Source organism: Pollicipes pollicipes, unplaced genomic scaffold, assembly GCF_011947565.3.
Source record: "Pollicipes pollicipes isolate AB1234 unplaced genomic scaffold, Ppol_2.1 Scaffold_6686;HRSCAF=7923_pilon_pilon_pilon, whole genome shotgun sequence".
NCBI lineage: Eukaryota > Metazoa > Arthropoda > Thecostraca > Pollicipedomorpha > Pollicipedidae > Pollicipes > Pollicipes pollicipes.
The window spans coordinates 32,869,224-32,887,818 of record NW_023596921.1 but is presented as its reverse complement, the minus strand read 5'-3'; the positions used below and the strand labels follow the sequence as shown (position 1 = coordinate 32,887,818).

The 18,595-nt window shown below is 55.6% G+C and overlaps 1 protein-coding gene across 1 annotated transcript in view; it reads left to right on the top strand.

Annotated features, from left to right (window-relative positions):
- Positions 1-9,149: 9,149 nt before the first annotated feature.
- The window catches only part of LOC119108208 (ras association domain-containing protein 9), a 15,190-nt gene continuing 5,744 nt past the window's right edge, over positions 9,150-18,595 (top strand). The window contains exon 1 of the mRNA XM_037231790.1: positions 9,150-9,348. The gene's annotated coding sequence lies outside the window, so the exon portion shown is untranslated. The remainder of the gene's footprint in view (positions 9,349-18,595) is intronic.

Here is an 18,595-nt window from a genome sequence, read left to right as displayed (position 1 = left end):
CGCATGTTTTCACCCAACAGTGGGCAAGTGTAGTGGTTATACAACATGATCGGTGGCAAGAGTAGTCATCAATGGGTCCTTACTAAGGTTAACTTATTAACCTTATTAACTGAACTTCACCCCATTTTAGGCTCTTCATAAAAAGATAGCTTACCTTACCTTGTAATGCAAAGCAGTTTTTCCGCAGGGAAACAGTTTCGAATCTCCGAACTATTTTTCCTTATAATTTTTATTTTGCATCCGTGGCTTAAATTCAAGTGGTCGAAATCCGGGAAGCAATTAGGATTTGGGGTAGGTTAGGACGACCTTTTCGGCTCAGAACCCAACCGATTTTAGAGGGTGACACCATTGAGTGTGAAATTTTATACACATGCACATATACGCAAGGATATATATATATATATATATATATATATATAATATATATATATATGTTTGTGTGTGTGTGTGTTGTGTGTGGTGTGTGTGTGTGTGTGTGTGTGTGTGTGTGTGTGTACACCCCATATTTAGACATGTTAATTACGGGTATACATCATCACGTCTGTGACAATATATGTAGGAGAACAGGCGTACATATTTGTACTTACGCGTATTGTATGCGTTCACGCGTACGCGCTTGGGGTGCGTACAAAGGTCTGCGAGAACGTGGGCATGTGCTTGCGAACGTGCGTGCGTGCGTGCGTGCGTGCGTGCGACACCAGCTGTCGTCCGTCCGCCGGCTGCCGGTCGGACGACGCCTGCCGTCGTCCACTGATTAGGCTCATTAGTCGTGGACCGGGCCGGCCTGCGTGGCGGCCGCGACGGAGCGAGCGCCGCGGTCCGCCTGCGAACGGGGGCGAGGCCAGCGGAAGAGCCGGTGACGGCCGCCGGCAGCCCCCCCCCCCCCCCGGGACGAGCCGAGGGACGGGAGGACTGCGACGGAAGGGTGAGTGGGGAAGGTGGCGGACTGGGCTGGGTGGGGGTGACAGGGTGGTGTGGCGGGCGAGAATGTGGCCCATTTGGTATTTAGGTAATGAGACGATAACAGGGCACCCAGAGTTTGAGTGTTTGGGAATAAAAAATATAAACACTGAACACGAGCACCGGGTGGATTGCCCGATTAGGCCAAACTTGTGTGTTGTGGCTGTAGGCCAAAGTTCAAAGGGGTATGTATTTTGAACGGCATATTTAATTCATGGCATGCTTGGTGGAAGAATGCCTCAGATAGTGAGGGTGCTTAAACCACTTTTGAGACGATTCTTTACATGCGTCCATCATAGGGCCTAACGTCTTGAGTGTTGTTTTTTCAGTAGAGTTGGATGAGGTATTCACACAGCCAAGCAGTGTGAAAAGGACACTGCGTCCCGTAGGATGACTGCATCATCAAACTTTGAGAAGAAAGTTTGCCAGATCATGGAAAAGCCCGTTAAGGTTTCTAAAGAGTAGTGGTCTCACTTCCTTTAAAGCCAGCTAGGGGGGGGGGGGCCAAGCCGAATTGGGTAGGTTAACCTAACCCAAAGACTTGATTTATTCTATGATTTCCGCTTTGCTTTGAATTTGCTTCTTTTGTGTAAATTAAATACAAGCCTTTTGATATCTATAACTTCAAAATTATTTTCAGCGGAGGAATGAGTTAACTTTTAAGGTAATGAAAGCTATCTTTTGTGACAAGCTCTAAATGGGGCAAATTTCAATCAAAACACCTCAGTAACACTTAGTTAGGGATCACTGATGGCTACTGCCATCACTGATAGCAATGTACAACCACTACAGCCACGATTATGTGACAAATGCGACTTGCCACTGTTGCGTGAAAGAATACTTGGACTTTATCAGGGCCGCCTTGTACTTTTAAAAGCTGTCACATGTGCAGCTGATCGCTCTTTATCCCAGTCCAGGGGCTATCATTGAAAAACTCACCAAAACAGTCGCAGATGGACGTAATATATGAAGGAGTTGGCATGACAAAAATTAGGTACCCACTGCATCCTATTTCATGCAAAATATACCTGATACTGATAGTGACGCGTGTTTAAGTACCCTACTGCTAGTTTGGGCAATAGCTAAGATCATTCTTTGTTGTTGTTTTTTTTGGCTTAGTATTCCCTATTTGCTCATATGCATTGTGGGGGCTCAGAGGAGCATTAGGGGGGCTCAGGCCAGCACTGGGGGGGGGGGGGGGGTTCAGGCCCCTTCCCAAGGAAGAATACGGAGTGACGCTCCTCCTTAAGGCTTTGAAGATTCAAGTGTTGATTTTTTTATTGGTGCACGCATTTTTTACAAGCTCAACCCATCAGCGTTTGAGAAACTACGCCCCTGGTTACTGTTAAGCGTTCCTGCATATTCCGAGGCGCTATGGCTCCCACCTACACTCCCTTCTTTCGTTCCTCTGTCTTTCAGGTGTGGATATCATGAATTGAATGCGTCGTTTCTTGGTGCAGTTAGAATTTAGAACTCCGAATAGTGAAGGGAGTTTTGAAACGCGCCCGTACACTTGAACTACACGGTGACCTCATGCGTTCAGTGATGTGCACACCATAGGCAATGTTGATCATGACATTTTTGTTTATTTCTTCCAAATGAGCAGCGCTTCCGCCGATAGTGTTAATAACTAGTGTGTATCAGGGCCCATCCAAAGTCGCTTTCCGTTCCGACCGTTGTAATACGACTACAGTCGAAAAGTTTGGTGTGGAAAAATTTGGCGCCTGCTTTTACCGTAGTGTAAACCGCTGCTATGATTCACGACTGCGACGCTGCAGTTTATAGTCATTTGTCTTGCACGACGTGCGCTATTTAATCTCAGGCTCACTGAATTCGCACTTAAGATAGGATCACTGACAGGATGAAGCCGATTTTCATGGGACAGAGTCCACACACCGTGCTTTCGTAATACGAACGGTCGCATCTGCCGGGTGGTTTCCAGGAATGTGGCGGATCCGGTACACCGACGTCAACCACAGACATGCCCTCTGGATTGCGGTCTCAACACGTCAGAAAACTGACCAGACTTTCTGTCAAACTGCATGTCTTAATTAGTCGAAACAAGACATCCCATGTTTCACTCCATCACATTCTTACAATCATGCTGTTTTGCAACTGGTCTAGCCTGATTCGTGTCGTCCGCTCGTGCTAAAAGCTGACAGCGGCGATACCACACAGCTCCAGAAGCACTTCCTTACCGTGCACCGCTCCCAGCCGCTGGTGAACACCAGCGATCAACAAGAAAGCGCCCACTAGCGTTTTGAGAAACGCACAGCTGCGCGCGTATGCGACGAACAAGCGTAACCTGAATTTTGCCACCCGAGCTGAGCGCAGCACCTCCCAGCGCAAAAACGCGGCGCGCGCCCGCGCCCAGCAGCGACTCGCCGGACCTTCCAGCGCCGACAGGTCTGGTCCCGGTCCGGCCGGTTGTCAGCCGTCACAATTGAGACGTGGCCCGGCCGGCGTGTGCCGAGGCGGGGGCCAGATGGCCGCCGCTCCGTCTCGAGTCGGCCATTGATCACGCGGTCCGCTAGCGGCTGAGCCGTGTGCCAATTGACTCGGCCGTGTCCGCCGTGGACAGCGCGCCGGATTAGCGCACAGGTGCAGGGCCTGTCACGCGCCCGTCACGCGGTCTGTCAGGTGCGGTATGTCACGCTTGTAGGTCACGTGGTCTGTTATTGGCGCTCTGTTCACACGGTCTGTCACGCAGTATGTCCACGTGGTCTGTCACGCGGTATGTCACGCGGTTTGTCACGCTGTAGGTCACATGGTCTGCCATGCGCTTTGTCACGCGTGGTCTGTCACGCAAGTATGTCCACGTGGCCTGTCACGCGTTCTGGCACGCGATAGGTCACATGGTCTGTCATGCGGTCCTGTCGATGGTGTCACTGGTCATTCATACCGTTGCGGTGCTGGTAAGTCACATGGTGTGTCACTGGTCTGTCGAGTGGTTTGCCGTAATTATCTTATGCGCCACATGGTGTGCTCTGTGGTTTGACATACGGTCTCCCGCGCTGCCTGTCGTGCGGTCTGTTTACGCAGCATGTCACGCGTCCTGGCGCGCTGGCCGTCACACGGTCTCCCACTCGGTCCTGCAACGTGACCTGTCGCTCATTCCGTCACGCAGTGCGTCAACGCTGGGCCGGTGCTGCCACCTGGCGGTGGGACGGACCGTGACGGACAGACAGATCCTTCACCCCGACATGCCGCACCTGTGCGGAATGTCCGGGTGCTGGGTGAAGCAGGTGTCTGTGCTAGGCCAGGGGCAGCCGGAAAGGACACCAGCTCCAACAACGCCGTGTTTTAGCGTGGGAATCTGGTGGCTCCCGGTCTCTACTTTGGTGTTTGCGTTTGGGGTTGGAGGCACATTTCGTCCCTCCCGTCCACCCCATCTGAAGCAGGTTCTCCGGCACCGGGCCCCGCTTATGCGATTGTGCTCCGGAGGGGCCCCCCAGCATTCCAGCCTAGGTTCTCCGCAGTCCTTGCAGCATAAGCGGTGAAATATTGCTGTCACTGCCCGTTGGCACAGCTCCCATGATACGATGTGACACGGTCATATGAGTAGTTTATAGCGATATTGTTCCCTGTGAGCGAACGATGCATTGTTCTGGACGCTGACCTGCATTGTTTACCGTAAAAAGCACCCAGTCCGCTTGTGCCCTACTTAGATTAAAGACAACAGAAGGATGTAGCCGCTTCGAAGAAGGGACATGTCAGCCTGAAGAGTCTGTCAATATAAAAAAACACTTTTGATGTGGCAGTCTGAGACTGCGCATAAGAACCTGGTGTATCTGAGACATCGACACCCTTGCCCTTGCCCCAGTACTTTGAAGGCTATTGCATGATTCGTGTGTTGGGCTTTGGATTAAATATAGTCGGAACGTTATCTTGATGCGCATCGATGCTTATTAGCTGCCCTAGAGCCTTTGAGGACGACTATGTTATTAACTTAAAATGCGAGCAATTGATCTCAAAGCAGCGTGCCAGCAACTGCACCACTTTCGCATAAAACTGGACACTCTCCCCCCTCCCCATGGCTACCATCGCAAGCAGGAAGCCCTACCACTCCCCGCAGTCATGCCCGGCCGCACCGTCACCGGCTGGGGACGTGGGGGGGACGCACCCCCGTGTGTGCGGCGTGTGCCGGGCAGCGTCGCTGGGCGGCAGTCGCGCTCGCCGGGGCTGCCCGCGTGCGCCGCTGCTGAAGCGGCACCCCCTCGCCGCCCGCCGCCTCCGCTCCTGACTGGCCTCCTTCGGGAGCACAGGGATCACGCCGAGCTGGGCTCCCGCCGGGGAGCTTCCCGCGGAGCCAGGGTCAGCCGACCACGGGTCACATGATCGGAAGTCGCTGAGTGTTCAAACGGAGGTTGTGCGGTGGAGAAGTGCTCTCGACATGCTGGTCAGCTAGAGGTCATCCCACTGTTTTTGCTCGTATTTCATACTTGGTTTCAACGCACTGAACTGCTATTGCTCTAAAACGCGGCGATAACTCACGACGGCTGTCGCGGCGCCGTCATGGGGGGGGGGGGGGGGTATTATACATCAAGCGAGATTCGAACTCGGGTCCTTTAACAGGAGGTCCGTCGCCATTCTTCCAGTGCCAGCGGTCGGTCTGAACATCCACCAGTCGGATGCTGGCGGGTCCGATTTGAGTGCGCTTCAATATCGCTCTGACTGTGTCCTTCGACGTCAGTTTATTGATTGACACCACACAAAAACCGTGTTTGGCGTGCTTTCCCCATCTACGTTCATATGCCATCGCTGTTATATCTGTCCGGTTCGTGATGTCGCTATCGATTGTTTTGCCTCAGCAAAAAGACAACGGCTTTCAAGCACATTTTGGGGGGCGCCCAGGGCCTATTATCGCCCATGACGGTTTCGCTCAGTCAGTTCGTCAAAGTCCTAGTAAAAAGCATGGAGCGTTTGTCATGGCAAAAAACTAATTGCTGAGAATTTATATTAATGATTTCACGTTATGCCTGTCCTCTAAATCGGCGAGTGGCGCGGTTTTTCATAGTACTGCCTAACGACCCGGCATCTCCTCATCCACATCTAATGAGCCCGGTCGCATTCAAGGGTTCCGCTCCGGCAATCCTTGGTCTAAAAGCCACATATCAATAAGCGTCGCCGCAAGGACGTCAACCTACGGTCACTGAAGTGAGAGACGCTCACTCGGAGCCCGCCCGAGCACTGAAACAGGGGTTACACATCCGCTGCCTGTTTTAAGGCACCAGTTGAATGAGGATACAGCCCTGGAATGAGCCAAACTACTTAGATATTCGCCGGTGTGGAATCTGCTGTGCTATACTTATATGACTTCATGTGCAACTCGCAGGTTTGTTTACTTTAAACTTGGGAAGACTTTTCTTGCAGATGGCAATAATGTTGACATGGATGACGAGCACGAATCATTGGTATTCACAGCGCGTAAAATCAACCGTTCAGCTTTCAGCAATTGTGATACCGAAGTTCCTGTTCTGATCTGCACATGTTGCAGCAAACTTACCTGAGCTTTCAGGAAATGTGTTTTTCATTAAAACGCTTAACAAAAGTTGGTGACGTACTGATTGCCAAATCTGTTTCCAGCCAAATCCTCCTGCAATTCCGCGGGATGTATTCGTGCAAGATTTATACGTATTATGGTTACACATAAAATTACTCCCATATTTCGACGGGTGATCTAACTCAGGTGGTTCTGCCACCATATTAATTTAAGTTTCCTCCTTTGGTGAATACGAAGTTTCGTGCTGCAAGCGTGCCGCAAATTTCGGGCCCTTTTATTACCAACCCCAATGTCGAATGCTCGCGTTGATATTCATTTGAATTGACAGGCCTGATCTGATAACTGCCTCACCTCTTTTTGCCTCCCCAAACAAGCCCTGCATGTCACTTGAGTCGCTGTCTCTCCCCCCCCCCCCCCGTCACGCACGTTCCGCCGGCGTGATTAGCTTCCGTCCCGCGGTGGCGTCACGGGCCGCGGCTGACAGGCCCGTGACGCGTGGCGCGCCGGGCGGCGGCGGTCGTGCCGGTGCGCGCGGCGTGCGAAAACGCGCCACGCTCGGCTGCCGGGCGCGGTGCTCCACCGGGCGGCCGGGCGGCACCGTGGCGGGCAGTCGGCGGCCGCGGCACAGCTGGGTACAGTGCTACCTGCTACCGCTGCACCTGCTGCTGAGGGATGTGCTGCTAACCAGCGGAAAATGGCATCGCTGTCAAGCAGCTGAGAACAGCGGTGTTAATCAACGGATAACAACGTTTCGTTGTCCATTTCTCATCGCTTTTGTCAGTACATAATGGCGTCATTGCAAACCAACAGACTCGTATATAACTGTTAGCCAACTGACGGCTATGCTCCTATCAACCGGCTGATAATGCCTTTAATGCTAGCCATGGATATGCCGGAGCATCCGGGACGTTATCGGCTTTTGTTGATAACGTCTGCATGTTGGGTCCAAGTGAGTTGTTGTTGTGCCAAAGAATGCCCGTGACAGTTAACAGTAGCAATAGGCGTTGATTGGGAAGATACGTTGCTAATGTTTCATAAACAGAAGCTTAGAAGATGCAAAGACTCCTGGGGATCTGGACGGAGAAGAAGCAGACCATGCGCCTCGCGTCTTTTCCTCTGAGGAGAGGCTGCTGACCCCGACCGCAGGCTGACGCCAAAACCAGGCAGGGAGGATGTCGCCTGGAGCGTCCAGGGACGCCTCCTCCGCGGGCTCGCCCCCGGCGGCCTCCTCCGGGCAGGGCCGGCCTCTGCCGACGGCGGCTGCGGCGCAAACGAGCCGACGGCAGCGCCGCGCCACCCACGCGGCGGCTAACGGGAACGGCGCACGCGGCGCGAGCGGCCCGGGGGCACGGCCGGCCGATGATGAGAGGACGCGTGACCGCCGCGTGCAGGCGACGGGGAGACCCGGCGACGGCGCCGCCAGATGAGGGAGCGGGACGGGGGAGTCGTGACGACGGAGAATGGGGAGATGAGGTGCTTGGCATGGCGAAACACGGCGCTGGGATGAGAAGACGAGGTCATGGAATCGCGAGATATGTTGCTGAGAAGGGGAGGTGAGGTGCTTCAGATGGGGAGACGCGACGCTGGGATAGGAAAACATGGTACTAAGGATATGGACACGTGCAGTGGAGGATGGGATGGCACCGCACTGAATGTTCGCGGTGGACGTGCGGAGGCGTAGTGCTGGGGAATCTGTGCGCACGCCACTGAGCACGTGGGCTGGGGAGGCTAGGACCAGGGAACCTGGAGACAGCACAGGGCGTGTGCAAACAAAAACAGGGAGCGTGAAGTCGCCCGTTTACGCCGAAACACAGCGTCACAGTCACGTCACGGACTCGGCCAGAGCGCCTCGGGTGTACGGAGACTGCAGCATGGCACACAACTCTAGCCGGCAGCCTGCAGTCCGCACAGGAAGCGAGCCCCGCTTCGGGTTAAGATGTTGAGGGATGGCACAGTCTGTGACTCCCTAATTCTTGCGGTGGCCGAAGGGATGAATATGTGCAATGCGACTACCTGACCTGCCCAGGATTTGGCAAATCGCAAGTTCCCCACACTGAGAGCCTATCAGCGTCTGGCGGGCGGATCACCGGCAAGACATGTAGTAATACAAAGGTCAAATACACAACCCGGCAGAAAAGATATTCTTTTTCCCAATCTTACACGCAACATGGTATAGACTGAAGCGCAGTATCTCAGAGAGACATGTTCTCCCGACTGAATGTTCTGCGTCGTAACAGCCACTACTCCACTGGTTGGAACAAGGACGGCGCAAATTTTACCAAGACTTCACAGTTCCACTAGTCAGCATTAAGAATCAAGTCGGAGCCAATCCAAGAAGCGCTCCAAACTCACGCGCACTCGCGCTTCCGGGCTCATGGGGCCGGACGACACAATCTCGCCGCAAATGGCCTGAAGAGGGCGGCTGAGGTCGGCGGCGGCGCCACCGACCTCGCGTCTCGAGCCCGCTCATTAGGAGCGCCGGCGCAGGATGCGTCCTCTCCCGGCGGCTTCGTCCAATTACTCGGTGCAGCCTGCCGCTGGTAGCGTTTTATACGCCATCACTCGGCCGCACACTGCAGCGGGTGGGCTGCGCTTCCGCCGGCGCGGGGGCACGCCTGCTTAAACCGGCCAGCCGCGCTCGGCCGCGGTGGCACGCGTGGACGAGCGGCAGTCGGGCTGGCGCGGCGCCGGCGTGCGGGCGTGAGCGGGGCGCCCCGGCGTGTGGTGGCCGGCCGCGGTACGGAGAGCGCGTGCACTCGAGTGACCACTGAGAGGACTGCCGATGGTAATGGCGATGAGCTGCTGGCAGCGACTCGCGAGGGGCCCGTTGAACGAGCGTCCCGTTTAGAGGAAAGTCGTGGTTGTGAACGCGGGCAACGTATCAGGCAAGTGGCGTGAAGTCCTCCATCTGAGTGTGGGTCCCGCTGTCTTTGTATGTTTGTGTGCGGCTTGTCAGAAACTGCCTTTAATAAGTTTGGCCTGCGCGTATGTGTGACGTTGTGAATGACGCCTTTGCTTAAGTGCAGAATGTGTCCTGTAACCCTATCTGTTCCCCCTTTGAACAGCTTAGCAACGCTTTCACCTGCATTTGAAAAACTGCCAAGGGGTCTTAGACACGAACTTTACTATTACCGTCTTGTAAAAGCATGTCCTGTTAAGCATTTTTATTCATAATTTTATCAGTTCTGTACGTTCATAATTATCGCTCCGATTCGCGCAGCTCTGCTGAAGCGCTCGCAGTGGCGTGTACGACATGTGTAAGCATGATGCGCGATGCACTCACCCTTCTAACAACTTGGGATGTGGTCGGAAAGCGGGTGATTGTGAACATGCTTAGTGTCAGAACTGGCCGCAGCACGTGATCCTGGTCACAAGTCCACCTGCTAAGGGTGGTATGATATGAATGCGATACGAAACAGCAACGAAGATTACCTCAGTCTTAGGGCATTGGCTGTAAAGAGAAGGGAGCAAATTATAGAGCTCCATCAGTAAGTGTGATCAAAACACGGACAGATGCAAGGTCAGGCGTACTACAATCCGTTCTCATTGACCTAGAATGGACGGGATATAACCCATTCACGTAGAGTGGTAGCTTGGTATGATCAAGCTTATCAATACCATCTTCTGCTCATATGCGTAAACAACGGACCACAGTTGCCAGGGGATTTTTCCAGCGCAGCTACACTTTTTGAGCCTTTGGCCTCGCTTTCAGTCTTTCTCAAATGATAATCAAACTCAATCGCTTGAAGACGCATTTAATTCAACCCAAAACTACCGTGTGCATACCAAACTGTACTGATCTGATGCTCTAGAACACGATCACCGAAAATGGCTTAGATTTCACCTTCACGCACTTTCGAACAATCTGATTCGACATCCCATTAGAGGCACCACCAAGTGCCTTGTTTTCGTTTTACGCTTTTTAAATTCGAAGACCCATTAAGGCTTCGATCGCACCAATTCGGTGGGAACCGGCCGCTCACAGCACGGCTGAGTGGTCCAAATTAAGTGTACAATTGTCGCTCGTTACCCGGCTGTTAAGTGCGGCTATCTGTGTGGATATCGAGTCGATACAGCCTGTGCCTATTGTCCGAAGCGCAAAGCGCAGAGGTAGCGCAGACACCTACCGTTGTCACCACCTGTCAGCTGCGCACAGCTCTGTGACTGCTACTGGCTACCCCCGTCATCACGTGCCACGTCGGCTTGAGCCATTACATTGATCCGATGAGCCCGTTGTCCCGGCTATTAGTGTCCAGATCGACCCCATAAGCCGCGCTATCAGGGCTGGCGTCTCGGCACTGTCACGACGGGCAGAGACCCGAGCTCACCCCTGCAAAGCTGATATCTCGGTGGTGGCGCGGCGCTGAGACGAGGCTCGAGCTCGCCGCCTCCGTGCTGATGCCGCGCGCCCGTCCAAGGACCCCCCCCCCCCCCACCCCTCCTCCCCCTCAAAACCTCGTGTCGCGGCCTCGCTCAAGCCAATCGGGACCCGGTTGCCGATGATGAGGCCTCGGTGGAGCCAACCGAGACGCCCCTCACCCTCTCTCAGCTCACGCGCCGCTTACGAAAGCCCTCCCAGACAAGGCCGCGTGAGGACGCGACCGCTAATCCCGGACGTCCCTGCTGCCGGCGGCGGCCTGCAAGGCTGCTTCCCGAAGCCGGGCGCGGGGGCGGCCGCGAGGTGGTCGTCCCCGTGGTAAACAACAGGTGCTGATGTGTGTCAGGGGGTCTGCCGCCTGTCGCCGGCCCTCGGCGCGCGGCCTTGTAGTGGACTCGCGGGATACACTCTTCCTCCATCTGGGCAACGTGATAATTGATGAGCGGCGGCAGCTGCAGTCTCGCCATGCCGGATTACGTGGCGATGGAGGATTATCGGGCCGGGGTGTATGCGAACCATCGGCTGAAAGGCGCTGACTGGAATTGCTTTCTGAGAAGGTGTATTTGGGTCAGCGTAGGTGTCCTTCGGGGGCGTTTGGAAGCACGTATAAGTGTGAAGTGGATCAACCTGGTTTTTAAGAATTTCCAGGGAGGATTTACGTGTATTGCGAAATGCTCAGACCATCCGCAGTCACCACCCAGCTTATTCCACAGCAATGGCGACATCGCAATCAGCGGACCTGCAAATTGTGCGGGCACCAGCTTGGACCCGTTCCCATCACGGTCTTTGACGGCCAGATTTCGGGGCCTTCCAGTTACCGAGCCTGGCCGGCTATGTGATTTGGACCGCGGTCCGTTAGCCGTGGCGTGTTGTGGTGTCGGCATGCCTGGCGCGTGGGAATGCGGCGAACCGGTGTGCCGAGGCGCCCCACGGGACAGCGCCCAGAGCTGCAGACTGTTCCACGTCGAGAGCAAACTGACCGGCTGACATGTGCTGCGCATGTATCGACTGCACCACCGCTTGCCGACGAATGCCCGTGCGTGCTGAACGCGCATGTTCAGCCAAATCGCGAAACAGATTTATGCGCCTGTACACCCGCGTTCGAAGCCGTCAGGCAGCAGACGGACGTGCGATGCAAATATGCGACGGCACACATCGCGACAGGGAAACGGTGCATTCGGTCGCCGTGGCTGTGCTTGCAGTCTTTGCCCGAGCCGCCGGCGCTGCTGGTGATAGAAGCCAACGTAATGGCTATTTTCACTTCATTACACTATCTTATCGGCGTCGTCAGCTACATAGTGCTCGGGCCGAATACAGTCGGAGCCAAGCCCGTCGGCCGCACCAGCATCCCTCGATCTATTTCCCCATGAAGGCTAATTAGGCCGGCTTCTCTCCAATCAGTAGTCGGAGCGGCAGCCGGTGTAGTGAGGGGGCAGCGTTTTGGCGGCGCGCGTGCCCGGCTGCAATAGCTCCGTGTCGGGTTCCCTGTTTGCCCGCTCCGTCTCCCGTCGAAGGCTACGGAGCGGAACTAGTCACCGGATGCCGCCATGCGCCAGCGCACGTTCGCCGTCACCGGAATGCCCCCAGCCTTCGGCCGGCTCCCCGCCGTCGGTCAGTCATCCTCTGGCGCCGTCGTAAACGAGTCCGGGTGGGAGGCGAGCGCTCCTGCCCTTTGTCCTGACGACTGCGGCGGCCGGGCTCACGTTGGGGGGGGGGGGGGGGGGGGGAAGGCTCCTACAGTGTCTTAAATCTGGCGTGACGGGCTACTGAGGTGGCTCTCAAAAAACTCGGCGGTGACTGGAAGAGGTGAGAAGTGGGGTCTTGCCACCTCGAAGTTCTCGCAATGAGGCCCCTCCTTGGCTGCTAGCGTCACCTCCGCGACGATGCCTCAATCGCAGAACTGGAGAAAGTAACGTCTTACAAAGCGACCCTTTGGGATCGCAGTAAGTCCAACCAATCCCACTATTTATGCCAGTAGACTGGTGCTAAGCAGCTTTGACAAAGCACTAAATCCAGCCCGTCACAGGGCGCATTCCCCCGCTCAGGCTTACATGCCGCGATGGCAAGGCCTTACCCCCAGACTCGAGGCGCATGCAAAATCACGAGATAAACATGTTAAAGACCCTTGTGCAATAAGCTAAACAGCAGCCAAGCACGTCTTGTTCCGTGAAAATCTGTTGTACACTAGCCACCGGCCTAATTCTCAATTCATAAACAGCCATCTTAAATTTTAGAAGCTAGATTTTACGGCGCTCATCCGTATAACGCGAAGCGTCTCCGATCATGTGTTAAGCTCATCCCTAAGGAAACCAAGGCACGGAGTAGTGCATATGACACAAAATTACGCAGGGTGTGCCCATCATCCTGACCGGCGCCGTGCCCTGCACCCCACTCGGCGCAGATGAACAGCCTGCTTTAAACCGCCCAGCGTCTAACCGTCATGACTCACACCACACGATGCACGACTCGTCCGTACAGTTCCCCGGGTCGCGGGGTGAGGGGGAGGAGGCAGCAGCGGTGAGAGTCGCCCGCGACACCGCTCCAACGGCCTGCTCGGGGTGAGTTAGCGCCGCGCGCAGCGTGCCCGGCTCCCCCCCCCCCTCCCCCTCATCGGCCCCGGCTCGCTGCAGGTCAAGGCTCCGGTGCGACCAGGCGTGCCGCCCTTCAAGAGCCAGCGGGCCGCGGAGAACAGCCGGCGTCCGTCGAGGTCCGCCGTTAAACTCCCACCCGTGGGAAGGCTAGAGGAGACGCGAAAGGCGGCGGGACCTTCATCAGCTGCCATTCATTGGGATCTGTAGATGCAAGGCCGCAGCTGCAGAAGCGTTTGCAATTACTGCCTCATGGATATGTAGAGGATACTCAGTCTCGCAACGTAGGTTGAGCAACTGGTTTCAAAGTCCACAGCCTGTCTGCACCCGGACCCATTCGGGGACGCCGTGCAGTGCTGCCGATTCTGATCTCCCAAAGACAATGCGCTGTCAGAAATCGGCCACATCCGTGACACCCGCCGTGAAAAATCACGGTCTCGCCGCCGGGGCGGTCGGGCTCTCACGGAGCCGGTGCGAACTTGGGACCGATCTGGGCGACCGGCGGGGGCCGCGCCAGGCGACAGGACCACACTGGAAATGGGCCGGACCCATCAGCCCGGCCGCGTGCCGGCCGCGAGGGCCACTCGAGAGGCGGCCACTTCGATCCGTATCGGCGGAATGTGTCGCGCGCGCGCCGTGACTGTCGTCGCCGCGCGACGTGCGCCCGTCACGCGCCGCCGCCCGCTCCCACCGCGGCCGACGTGACGCGCGAGGCGACCTCGCGCACGGCGTGACGCGTGAGCGGGGAGCGCTCCCGCCGCCTCGGCCGGCTTCACGCCGGCTCGCGGGACTGCGTAACGAGGCTTGACGGACGTGGCGCGTCGCGCCACTTGCGCCGGTTTTTAGCGACCGAGGAGCGCCGACTCAAGAGCAGGAACATTTCCCTGAACGGTGCGAGGTAACTAATTACAACCGCCGTTTTAGCTACTTATATATGGCTGTTTTTTTCATCAACTTGCAGCACAACGTCGGTGCCTGTGAGATGCAATGCTTCGGTAGTTTGCACCTGTTTATTTCCCGCGTGGCTTGCGCTGGCGACCTTGAAATCGGATTACATGCGACCCGATCGGATTACACGCGACCCGACGGGCGTAATGTGTGTTCAAGCCCATCTGAGTTGTTTGCCTCCTCGCCAACGGACAACCTTTCATTTAGCATTTTTAGCCAGCCAGGACGCATCAGGAATCCTGGTGCCGAGACGGCCACAGCACGCCTCTCGCTACATACCTTTTCTATTCCATCAATGCTGATGCTCCTGCTCAGTGCGGCTGGATTACGTGCCCGTCATGCTCCACTGGACTCCACCAGCCCACAGCCGCTGGCATGGTTGTTGGCATGGACATGGGAGATGGAATCAGGCAGTTTGATCGATGACCCCTTTCATCGTCTCCAACTCTGGGAGCGCTGCAATATATTCATGCAATGTTACCACACGCATGCGGCGTTGTGCGTGCTTTCCCAGAACCGTGCAGCTCAATCTGCTCTTTGTACCGCTGTGCCGGTGCACACAGTGCGTTGCAGTCTTATCGTGACTGGTCAGATGCTGTCTTAACAGTTGGGAGGGCCGGAAATTCCAAAGCGGCGGCGCGCTGTAGACAATGGTGACACCGGTGTGTGTCTCTGTAACCGCAGATGTGTGGGTGGCTCCTGTGGCCTGGAGGTCGTTTTACGATGCTGCGTGCTGCTATTTCCTGTGGCTGCGCACATAGACGACGTCAAGCAGTTTTGTTTTGTCAGCAGTTTTTTATCATTAACCGCGCGTGGGTCGACCTTTTGTCAGCGTGAGTTTATTAGCGGCTTCCCAGCAAGGCTGTCGTTGCTTGGCGCGTGTAAATGTTTGCATAGCTCCTGGTTGTTTGTCTAGAAAGCAATCGGGAGGTATCATTGTGACCCTTTGTAGAGACAAGGTAAATGCCCTGCATCCTGAGCGGCGCCCACCTAATGAATACATTATCACCGTCCCGTACCGTCTGCCCAGCCTGCTGCGTTCCCCGGCTCACTCAGGCGCCATCAAAGCGACAATGGAGCCCTTCCCGCACGGAAATGACGCGGCACATCTGAACAGCACTCGCGGTGGCCGATCCGAGCGGCGACGAGGAGTGGCGCTGCGGAGACATTTGTCACCGCCGCCGGCGACTTTCTGTCCGTGAAAAGCAGCACCTGGCGCGTCTGGAGCGCCAGCGGACGTAACAACGCGGTGAAAAACGTCTGTCATGCGTCCGCGATCGCCTCGATTCCACGGGCTCTGCGATCGCAGGCAGGGCTCTCTTGGCCACGCGATCACGCGAGACCTGGGCTCTGTGTTGGGACGTTCTCGCAGATCCCCGGGGTTCTGCGATATCGTGCTCTCGCGGATCCCCAGGGTTCTGCGATATCGTGCTCTCGCGGATCCCCAGGGTTCTGCGATATCGTGCTCTCGCAGATCCCCGGGGTTCTGCGATATCGTGCTCTCGCGGATCCCCGGGGTTCTGCGATATCGTGCTCTCGCGGATCCCCAGGGTTCTGCGATATCGTGCTCTCGCAGATCCCCGGGGTTCTGCGATATCGTGCTCTCGCGGATCCCCGGGGTTCTGCGATATCGTGCTCTCGCAGATCCCCGGGGTTCTGCGATATCGTGCTCTCGCGGATCCCCGGGGTTCTGCGATATCGTGCTCTCGCGGATCCCCAGGGTTCTGCGAGAGCACGGGCCCCCGGCTCCCTGGCTATGCGACCCCTCAGACGGCTCTCCGGGCTCGGTAGTCACACGATTCCTTGGAGTCTGCGGGCGCACGAGCCTTCGGCTTAGCGATCACATCAATGCTCGGGCTTTACGATGGAGGTGGAGTTGGGTCTCTCGCCGGACCGACTGGAGGCCCGTGGTCAGAAGCATTCCGACCGCCCACCGCTCTCGCATTCCGCGGTGTTGCCTCTCACAATATTGGCCTCAAGTGTTCGACAAGTCAACCGACGAGAGACTTGGGTCCATCGTCATTGTGACGAGTTCACCTGGAGCAGGCCACTGGTCCCGCGGGCCGGAACTGAATCGAGACCCGTGACGAGCAGAAAAGCAGGCGAGGCCTCGTAGTAGAAGACTATGCTGAGTCTGCGAAACGATGGTATTTTTGTGCCCTGTGGCGACTGAGCTTTCCAGCTCGATTTTCACCTTGGAGGTGCAGCAGAACATTCACGTCAGGTTATCTGAAAGAACCCATAGCGCAGGCTGGCAGCTTCATTCATACTTGGTCCTCTGCTAATGTTTCGTTTTTTGGACATTTTACATCACGATTGATCTGCGATAACAGTAAGTGGCCCGGTCAGTCCCGTGCCCCCACCGTACGCAATGCTGAGTGTTCCCGCCGGGTGTGCCTCCGACGATAGGCTCTTGAGCTTTCCCCGAGCACAGATTAATTCAGTGGGGATCCGCCTCGACTCTGCACGAACACATGAAGCTGCTCAATCGTTGGAATAGAGCGAGATTAAGCTTGAACCAGCGACAGAAGAGCTCATGTCAAATGTAAAGGGAGACGACGATTGATGGGATTCGAACAAGGATGAGAGGTTTATCGGCTCGTGTCGTCTGACCGTCCTGCCATCTGACCGTCCCTGCCATCTGACCGTCCGTGCCATCTGACCGTCCGTGCCATCCGACCGTCCGTGCCATCTGACTACTCATGCTGAGGAACCGTCCGTGTCTTCTGACCGTCCATACCATCCAACCGTCCGTGATGGAGGGCCGTTCTGCCGTCCCACCCGGCGCAGGCCGTGCATCGCGCACATTTTTACTTTTTGCCCTTGGAACTTTATGGGCACCTGCCCCCTGACCCGGGACAGGTAACATTTAACCCGGTCGCCATTACCGGCTTACGGTATCTGCGCGCGGCGGCGAGGCCGTGACTGTACGCGGCGCGCGCCACCATTCGTCCGGCGCGTTGCTATTGTCTCGGCGGGCCGGCGAGCACTCTCCGTTTCGTCGTGATATCATAATTTAGTGGGTCGTGTCGATACGCCGCCCGTGATCATGCGCGCTGACGCTCGTCCCGGTCATCGCCGCGACGGCTTTCTCGGCGCCGAGGTGCACAACACACACCGGATGAAATTGCACGAGGGAAATCGGCGACCCTTGCGGTAACTAAAGTGCTGTGGGTGTTGTGCACGGACATGCGTGCCACAGATTCTGCGCGTGCTGTTGGCGCTTCGCGCCCGTTTTTTGGCGTTCGGGGAGGGAAGGGGGGGGGGGGTGCTCGTTAACAGCGAGCGTCCGCCAACAACACAGCATATCTCACGCAGTCGTCGCATGCCGCTCTGGTGCTGGAATGCACTTCTGAGGAACAATGCACACTTGAATAAATTGAATGTTCACCTTGAGGTTCAGGTTCATCGTCACTGTGAGTACATTTGCATGCAGATGGCTGACTTTCCGTTTCGAATGGTTCAGCTGCGAACAGCTGCCGCTCTGGGCCAGACTGTTTTTAACCTGCATATGTTACGCTAGCATTAGTTTTCACGTGCCCAGGGGTACACATTCATGATTCTTGAGGTGCAAAGCTGTAGGCGGGACGGATTCGACTGCCTAGACATCGCCGCGAGTTGGTTGAAAGAATCCTTCAGCCGTTTTGGGATCTTGCCGGGCCTTACAACCATTCATGGTTTCTCACTTGGCGACCGACCTATACAAATGCATTGACCCTTAACAAACGTTAGGCATTAGGCTAGAATAGGCGTGCAATACAGCTTGGAGTGTGATTCTCTGCTGAAAATTATTTTTCTCTGATTATTTCAGAGTTCACAGAGCGAAATACATGTGCTTCGGTGACTCGCGTCACAGAATGACGGGTGTACCTTTCCCTTATATCTCGTTGCTTAGGAATCGGCGAATTCTGAAAATGAAAGAAATGCCGTGTTGAAATCGCACACTATAGTATCTGCCATACTTAGTGACTAATTCACATTAACTTCCCTCTAATGTTCTGAAAGAGTGGTAAATATTCCGTTTAATTACCGAAGTAAATGTAAAAACGTTGCGTCATTGATGTCACCAGTCCGACGAACGCACGTATGTACGTGCTTGGCAGTTCCCCCTCTCTCACAACACGAGGTCAGGCGCCGGACAGTGCATGCGCACTGACGTGTAGGACTGCAAGCGGCTCATTGAATTCCAGCCTAATGATTCATGCCTGTGGTCTTCTA